This window comes from Paramisgurnus dabryanus, chromosome 1, assembly GCF_030506205.2.
Source record: "Paramisgurnus dabryanus chromosome 1, PD_genome_1.1, whole genome shotgun sequence".
NCBI classification, from domain to species: domain Eukaryota; kingdom Metazoa; phylum Chordata; class Actinopteri; order Cypriniformes; family Cobitidae; genus Paramisgurnus; species Paramisgurnus dabryanus.
In genome coordinates this window covers 62,702,486-62,712,735 of record NC_133337.1, presented here as the reverse complement: position 1 = coordinate 62,712,735, position 10,250 = coordinate 62,702,486, and positions in this window count along the sequence as shown.

Here is a 10,250-nt window from a genome sequence, read left to right as displayed (position 1 = left end):
TCTTATTTTTTTAATTCCTATTAAGCCAAAGCAGTCTCATTAGACATGCCGTATTCCTTCTCTTGTTAATACGACGTCACACTAATAAAGCCCCTCCCACTGCCATTGACTGACAGTCTTGCATTACTAGTTTCCACCCTTAGTGTCAAAACTCAGTGTCTGCCATATCTCAATAGTGAGATAGTATTTTCTCAGACTGTATCAGATCTATTTGAACCAAAAGCGCTCACTGTCTCATTTGGTAAGGGAGTGAGGAGCAGTATCTATCTATGAAGTTTATTTAACTAAGTTCAGGAGGGTCATGTAATATTTGATCTATTTAAACCAAAAGCGCTCACTGTCTCATTTGGTAAGGGAGTGAGGAGTAGTATCTATCTATGAAGTTTATTTTACTAAGTTCAGGAGGGTCATGTATTCCAACCCATCTGTGCAAAGAGGTTTGTCTATATAGCTGTCCTTCACCTCTGTCCCTTAACATTTTTTGCAGCAATGGGCCATGTCAAAGTGCTGCCTATCTAAAGTCAATCTCTTTCCATCTGATGATAAATCACTCTTCTCAAACTGCCGGCTCTGGGAGCAAATCCTCCCCTTCTGTCTCCCCCATTGAACCATGATCTCGGGGGTGCAGGCCAACTTCTTTTACTCAGCGCATGCCTAGACGCAAGGCCTTTCCTCGCTACTTCCGGGGAGACGCCCACCTTCCTCTTCTGCATTGGTCTCCACTCTGGCCCATCCAACCATCCCTGCAACAGAGAAATGGAGTGTTAAAATGTGACAAATCTTCACATATACCAGTAGCAATGTTTTGTCAAAGATGTTTTTCTTTTATATATGTTTGTTAAAAAATTACTTAAATGTCCTAATATAACTAAGGTTTAGTGCTAGATTAATCTAACCCCTGTCCGGGAAACTGACGTTTAGGTTGGGCCTAAGCACCCAGCAGCTACCTAGACCCCACCAATAACACCCCAAAATGCATAAAAGTCCACTCAGTAAACCACTCACTTAAACATGTAAAACGTCACATTTTCATGAAATGTCCCCTTAAGTAAAGTAATTAAAGTAAATTGTGATGTTTGACAGCTTGACACCAATGTAGTTTTAGTTCTTGAAAAGGTGGAAAGGATATTCTTTAAAATTACTTAAAAATAAACCTTTGGCATAAAAGAAATGAAATACTTGGGACACACGACCATGTCAGTTTTTCTTCACATCTGCAGGCTTTCAGTTTCTCTTCAGAACCTGCATTGTTTTATACTTTTATAAGACCCCAAAGTTAATACCATCACACAACAGACGGGTTTGTTGTTATTAACGTGATGTAATTCAACACCTTGCACAGAGATAGTTGACAGGAATGTCTAGCACTGTTCAGACATGTCTCTGACCTACAGACAATTCACATATAGGCTAATAGAGAGCACTAGATCATTCTTAGTGTTTTAGAAGTTTCAGTATTTACATAGCACATGCCAAACAATGTTATCTTAATCTGTTTATTTACTGTAAGTTTAAGTAGTATTACTCTGCTGACAGTTCTTTGACAGCACTCCATTATATTATATAAACAGCAAACATTACACTTGACTGAGGCTAGGCATCAGACTTTTTTCCAGAGCAAAGCCAGTTTCTTTATAGCTATATATTTATAAAAATCTTTGCTTCAACAATGATTTTGAACATATACATGACCTTTTTTGCAGAGCATTACAAGTCAGAACAATGAGACTTGCTATTGAGCTGTCTATCAACTTATAAAGGTGGATTGGGGTGAAGTGGGACACTTTTTAATACCAATGTGATTTTAAACAAGAATTATTACAAAGACATGATGACATAATTAATCTTTCATCTGATCTCCTCCATAAATTGTAGTTTGGAGGAGATGAGAGATGTTATACAGAGCTTAATGAAAATACATTCAATAGCGCCATCTAGTGTTAAAGAAACATATTAACTCCAAGCCTGTAACTTAAATCAAGACGCACACTTTAAAATATCAGTTTTATTAGATTTATAAAAGAAATACTACAACAATGCAACTTAGTAATACAACAACTAAGTAAATAGAAGACCCCAATCATTTTTATTTCCCTGATAAATGTGAAACAGACTATCATAAACGTTATGAAGCAAATAGCTTATGCAAACACACATCTTTTTTAGAAACTACAATACTTTAATGAGAATAATAGTATACTTAACATTACAGTACTTGGCTTTACACATCAAATCTCAAATATTCAGCTCTCAGCTACCACTCTTGAAAAAGCAGCAGGTAATTGCATTTATAGTACAGTAAACACAAGCACAAGCAATTCGTTTTTTATTCATTCCAGACTCTTTCTTTTTGTTTCTGTCAAAAGAAAGCACACACACTACTTATAGAAAACAAGAATGCGTACTAAAGGTGTTGCATGCTGGCACAGAGCGACAGAGTGAGCGCACAGAACAGGAAGTTTGGGGCTGATATTGCAATGTGTACAGTTGCTTTGGGATTTACTTCAACATGGCCACCGCGAACACAGGTGAAAACGATTCGGCACAGGTAAGGAGACATCACACCTGAACCTTTACTGTCATTCAAACAGGAATATTAATGCACATGTTATATTTATATTAGTAGCCTACATATGTTAGACTGCACGACAGACTGTGAAACGACGGAAGGTTGACCTTCCATATTGTATTTTTGTTCATACTTCTGGTCTTAAATGGGTTTATAGACGTGTAAAGTTTGGTTGAGATGAATAAATGATCACAGCATTTTTATTTATAAAGTTTCAGTCGCGAACTTTGCGTGAAGAACTCGTTAATGTTCGCGCGCTTCTGCATACTTTCGCTGACGCATTCGCATGTCGGTGTGTCTTTGAATTTGAATGTGCATTGTGTTATTAATAGACCTGCAGTGTTACGATTTTTTTAGATGACATCACCACAACATATTGTACATCTTATATAGGCTAGTCATACAATCCACCTGATTGTAGTGACTCTATAGATTCACGTTCATGAATGCGTTATTACTGTAAGTAACAGCAGCATGTTTGACAGATCAGCAGTTTTTCTAGAATATGAAAGTACATCAGTCACTGTTAAATGACTTTTTAAACTACATGAATGCCCATTGAAAAAAGTGCTTACCAGTCTCTAATTTAAAGTTAACATAAAGGTTTGTATTTGACTTAGTCAACAGTTTCTCATGTGCCAAATTAGGCTACGTTATTCTGTTATTTAATGTAGCCAAATCTAAATTCACCTGCAGTTTATTGAAGTCATCTTAATGTGTTGACAGTGGATGTTTGTCCAGATAAAGTAGCAGTTTCTATTGGTACTGTAGTTTAAAATGGTTGGTTTGTTTAACTGCAGTTTGTGCAGAACGTACTGTAAGTAAATGGAGATTATTCAGATGTCCAGTGCTGGTTGTGCAAAGAAATTGTGCCTGTAAAGTTTGACAGGCGTTTGTTTCTTGTGTCCTTGAGCAACATGCATCGGCTAACACAGAGGTTCGGCTGTGTTTCCATCCCATGTATGGAGATTATCTCATCTGTGTCAAGTGAAAAGGAAAGAGAGCGTGTCTTTTACTTGGTCAAGAGTCTGACAAATGCAGGCTTTCCACAGGCCCAGTAAGGGATTTCTTAATATGATCAGTTTGCATGTATTTCTCTTTTATGAGAACAATTGGTACTTGTTCACATTTCATTGCGACACAGCATGTGCGGTTATTATGAGATCCTCAACGGAGCTCCAGTGGATAATCTGAATGCAGCACTGTTATGATTGCCATTCAAGTTGTCTACTCTTCTGGAGGAGTTTAACAAATGAGCCAGTGATGCGTGGATGATGCAAACGTTATATATGTGTTGGTCCATGACACACAGGCGTCCACTGGCTCTATGACTGTGAGCTGGCAGTGACACAGAGATGCTGAATGAGAGACTCTATTAGCAGTGACCTCCAGCGACAGGGTTGAAAAGACCACATGTCCTGCTTTGTCTTACGTGCGGATGACTCCAGTTGTGCAGTCATTAGCATTTGCATCATGCACTTGGTTATGAGATCTTGTAGCAACTTACAGTTGTCAAATGACTGGCTAACTTTCTGGATTCAAACTTAGTAGATCATTTAGGGCCCTATGATTTCCGCAATGTGGAAAATGCGGATGGAATCACGGAATCCAATGCAAATTTTGCATTCAGTCATTTTATAAAACCCTTTATTTTCAAATGGTAGTTTTTTGTTTCATTAATCAGCAAATGATGGAAATATGCAGAAACATTTTCCTTTTGTGTAATGTTGGACGTAAAGAAAGGTTAGTTCTCGTTATGCATTGTAAAAAATGACAAGCGTTTCCTTATCAGAGCGCAATCAGGTTTCATCAAAGCAAATTACTTTGGTCTATAAGTAATTTTTATTAAAACTTTCAATAAATTGTTGTTAAATTGTATTTGTTTAATGTTTTCAGTTGATAAGATATAAACTTTTTGATTACTGAAGTTTAATTTAACCATTAAAACCAGAATCCAGAAAAATTAAAACGGAAAACATGGAATTTAAGAAAAATAAAGCGGAAAAAATGTAAGAATAAAAAAATGGGATTTGGGAAAAAATGGATTTCATAGGGCCATAATCGTTGAATTGAGCCCAACTATCTTTTCTGCAAGGCCAGTCAGATTTTTAACTACCACAAAGAAGGCTAAATTAGGGCTAAAATATATATTAAGTTTTCGTAATATGTCTGTAATTTTCCCAGTAGGATATAGGTTGAGACAAAAATCCAATAATAGGTAATATACATATTTAATGGTGTGCAATAACAATTTTATTACTTTAAAAAGTTGTGTAATGTGTAGTAAAATTTTGGTGGATGCAGATAGCAGAGAGAGTGGCGAGACAGAGAGAGGGATGCTGTCTTTTCTCATAAAGAATGTGAAACAGGTATGTTGGTTATTCAATTTTTAAATATATTTTATTATAATTAAAAAAACTTCAAACATTAATTCTATTGCATATTGTATATCAAATTTAGTTTAAGGCCTTTGTATCTATACCATATAGCCTACAACACAGCTCTGGTAATTTTAGAAAGGACAGAAGAAACACGGTGAATTCACACGGGGCTTAAGCGTTAACGCTTCTCATTCACTTTTAATGGGTGATGCCATGCGTTGCCGAACTGAATTGTGGATCCAACGGCGAAGCGTCAGTGGCGTTGCTCACGGCAGAAGTTGGACATTTATCAACTTTTCAAGTGGAAACGCATGCATCAGCCAATTAGATCGCCTTATGCAGAGCCAGCCAGTTATGTTTATGGAAGACCAGAGCATAGGTTGCGACCACTGTGATTGGCTGTTGGCCATGCTTCAGGCAAACCTTCCATCAAGCGTTAACGCTGTTAAAGCGTCCCGTGTGAATGCACTGTTAGTACTTTTTTTTACTCAGAGTTCACTAATACATACTGTACGGGATGATGCAGTATTTTACTGTAGGTAGTATATTCTGGAACCTTAATCTGTCAAGATGAACAACCTCCTGGTCACTTCCTCAGGCACTTAAGGAGGGATATATTAAATTACAGTGCATGTCAGTAGATGTTAGTTATAAGTACCCTTTGTTTCACAAACAGGACATGCTCTATGTTGTAATGAATGAAGAAAGGTGAACTATATGCCTGTGAAATATGAGACAGTACAGCCCAGGGTGAAACTACATTTGCATATGTCCACATGTACGTATAAACAACACCCCAGTGCACAGACGTTAATCTTTGGACTCAGGTTATCTATTGTGTCCACTATAATGTAGAGAACTTGCGTCATTTTGCTAATATCCATTAAAGTTTATGGAGCCTCAGTTAAGGGCATATTTCTTTCAGGAAGATCTTCAAAGGAATATGCAAGGTGATAAAATAAATATCAAGGGTCGGTTTTCCGACAGGGTTTATATTAAGCCAAGACTACGTTTTGCACGTTCATACTGAAAAAACACAAACTTACCACTCAGGAACGTTCATTAACAATTTTCAAATAATTGATTATTCCTGAAATTCTGTATCGTCTTCTGATACAGACTCAAACATAAGGTCTGTTTGCACCATAGACTGTAAAAAAAGATGGACGTTGTGTCCGTGACATCACCCATAGGTTTCTGAAGATCATTTTTGAAGCTTAAAGTAGGCCATGCCTGTCGTCGTCGCCATCTTGGCTGTGCATCACTCGCAGATATCCAAAAATGGGTAAAGAGGTGGGACGTGGGTGAAGCTGAGTTGACTGGTTGCTGAAACCATGCCCGCCTAGGTCAACTCCAGTGACAGCAGTCGCTGTTCAACTGTCACACAAAAAATTCACCCCCTAATTTAAAATTACCCACCCACACACATTAGAGAGATCGCTCTGTTCACGTTAGGGCTGTGTTGAAAAAATCGATTAATCAATTCTGAATCGATTTTCATATTAATTTCTAAAGATCAATCCGTAACTCAGAGGATCGATTTAATAATAAATAACTTAAACTTGCCGCGTCATTGAATTCACGCATGCGTGGAAGGACATTAAAACAACGAACATGGCGGTCGGCAGTGGCGGCTCGTGACTCCTCATCCGAGGGGCGCGAATTCAAATTAAGTGTTCGGAGTATCATGTGTGTGGTTCCCTTTTCCAAAATATGTGTCCTGCGTGTTGAGAGATCATGTGTGCATCACGTGTTTTGTCAAAATAAGTGCCTGCTGCACACGCATCAAAACCGTTTATGATAAAAGAGACGCTCATGTTCCAAAAGACACTCCCTTAACATTAAACTCTGATTACGCATGAGATTATGCGAGTATCTGGCAAACGCGAGCGTCTCTTTTATCATAAACCCTTTGACGCGTCTGCAGCAGACACTTATTTTGGCAGGACACGTGATGCACATACGATCTCTCAAAGTGCAGAACACATATTTTGAAATTACGTACCACACACATGACGGGCTACATACATGTTGTGACGAACTTCGCATCGTGCGCCCTCAGAAAAAGAAGTCACCAGCCGCCACTGGCGGTCGGTAACGTTAAGCAGCGGTTGTTTTGAAAACTGTAATTCAGGTAACAGCTGGAAAAAATGCTTTTTCAAAAACACTTATCTAAATCTTGAAAATCGGATCAGATCGGATCGAAGCGAATAATGATAATCGATTCAAGATCATGAGAATTGGAATAGAATCGATTCTTGAAATTTGAATCGAAACCCAGCACTAGTACACGTACACTCGTGACAGGCAGCTGTATGCTAGAGAGCCAAGTAATAATGTAAAAAATATATTTAGGAAAGATACAATATTAATGTCTTACTGTAATATTGTAATCTTGCCTTCACTTTCATTAACTTTCAGTAACTGTTGTCAGTATTTAAAAGTGTGCAGTTTGTGGTGTAAATTTATCTTGAATGATGCCACAATAATCGCCAATGTAGAAACCACGAGACATTTCGACTCATCTTGATTTCAATTATCTGAAAGAATATCTCAACTTAGTGAACAGTTGTCTGGATTTAAACCCTTAATGTTCAGTGTCTAATAAATGCTTATTTCGACAGTCAGTCTATCCTGAAGGTTTGTGCACAATCAAGTATTTTACCGACAAATTATTTAATGATCTGGCAACATTTCTGGGGAGGACAATATCAGTCAGTAAAATAAATGCCTGGAGCTTTTAAAGAGGGAAAGAGAAAAGAGAAAGTACTATGGCTCTTTTGACTTTTGCTATGCAACCATTTGAAGTGCTAAAAAATGTCTTTTGTGCAATAGATGATGACATGAGCCAAAAGCAGCAGCAGCAGCTATAAATCGTAAAAGAGAAAAGGCAGCCCATCTGAGTGATGTTTGGCCCTAAAATTCTTTAAGCGCTGATGTTCATCACTTCTTTCTTTCCGAGTTGTGAGCTGTCTGTTCTGTATCCTGTTTGCTGTGTGTTTGTTTATGCTTCCTGCTATTACAGTAAGTGGCTGTGGATGTTTGCACAATAGCTATGCAGCCATGTTGCTTTCTATCGCTGTAGTGTAAAACACTACCTACACAGCATCTTTAAAGAGTTGTTCACCCGAAAATGACAATGCTGTCATCATTTAGTGAAAGTAAGACCTATATGCCAAGTGTGTTACCCACACACGAAATGGGATGGGAAGATTCCCCAATTCACTCTGTGCATCGGCATACAAAGTTAACATTGCAATGCATCGGTTTAAATACAAATTAGCATTTGCATTGCGATGCATCGTTTCTAACATATTTTGTATCAGTTAAAAATGTATTTTTTTATGTAGGGCCCTATAAAATCCATTTTATTTTTTCCCAAATTCCGTTTTATTTTTTCCCAAATTCCGTTTTCTCCGTTTTAATTTTTGCAAATTCCGTTTTATCCGTTTTAATTTTTGGCAATTATATTTTTTACCCTTTACTGTTATTTTAGTCATAAAAAGAGTATGCCTTTAATGTTAATGATTAAAATGTAAATGATTTGGGGAAAAACTGGATAACAGGATTACTTAATGATTATAAAAATGCATTTACACACGCACATACACACGCGCGCGCGCACACACACAACTCAATTCAATGCATTGTTTAGTGTTGTTGCAGGAGGCTACAACAAGGTGTCAAAGCAGTGGTGCCTTCAGAAGTGCCTTAAACACATCAATCCAGCGGAAAGCGATCCATATTTTATACACAATCGCTTGAAATGCATATAACTTTACAAACATACACAGGATAGTGATCTGACTTATGACAGCATGAGCACGCAGCTCTTTGCACGTGCGAGCGAAAGAGAGAGAGCGGCGCCATGATGCAGATGATTATATTTTAAATGCGAGGGATAGTTAGTTTGCCTCAGCTCGCTTGAAATGCATAAAACTGAACAAATACATGAGGATTTGTGTTCGCACTTCGGACAGATGCATGAGCGCGTGCACGTGTGAGAGGTGCAGTGAGACAGATGTGGATGAGAGAGTGCATGTATCTTTGCGCTCACCGTGAACAGAGTGTTGACAAAACTTACAAAATAACAGTTCTCCGGTCACATAAAAGTCATGTGAGACCTGCTCGGAACTAAGTGCTTAGCGTCGAATTTCTTAATTTTTTCTAAATATGTAAAATTCCGCGAAATTCCGCGTTAATACTAGATTCCGTGTTAATTAGCCAATTCCGCGATTCCGTCTGCGATTCCGTGATCGCGGAAATTATAGGGCCCTATTTATGTATGATTATTAGTAGATGCGCTATACTTGTATTATTTAAAAAGTGATTAATATTTTAAAGGAAAACACCACCGGTTTTCAATATTTTACTATATTCTTACCTCAACTCAGACAAATAAATACATACCTATCTTTAATCAATGCATACACTTAATCTTTGTACATCGTGTCTTGAATGTGTTAGCATTTAGCCCATGTTTTATTTTGTGCCAGCATACCTACTCGTGTAACTACTCATGTAACATGAGTAAAATGTTTTTAAACAGGGAAAACATGGAAGTGTTTGGTGGCTTCTAAATTTATCCCTGGATCCTAAGGAATGAATGGGCTAGGCATCATAATGTATTGCATCATAATACATTGAATGACATCGTGTTGAAACGAATCAAAATAGTTATGTGGTAAATCACATCGATAGCTGCTTCATGTGTATCTTTAAAGTATTGTATTGTAGGCTATGCATTGAGATACGTATCGCACCGGACTCAGTTATGAAGATGCACATCCCTACATTTAACTCATACCAGTGAGCCTTGCTCAAGGGCACAACAATCACAACCTGGTGGCCGTGATACTCGAACTAGTTACTTTTGGGTTTAACATCTAAAAAGTGTTAAAAAAAAAATCTTTCTGTTGGAAGTCTAACAAACATTTGCTTGACAGGTGTGTTTGTGTTATATTTCTTTATTGTTCTGATATTATCATTTGCATTATACAGTCACACATTCAGTGACACACAAATTTATTTATGTTATAAGACGACGTGACATAAAGTTTGGTTGTGTATTTCCACAGAATTTTTTGGAAACCTGACCTTCTTCAATTCGGAGGCTCAGACCTGCAGTTTGACTGTTTTGTGTCAACCTCACCATGGTTTCACCGTAATGTGTTTCTATTTGCGGTATCTTTATGTAAACATGATCTTGTCTGAAAGATCTACTGATCGTTCAACATGGACAGAAATGTTTCCTTGATACTTTCCAATGAATTGACTGTTTTATTGGAATTCACAGTTTC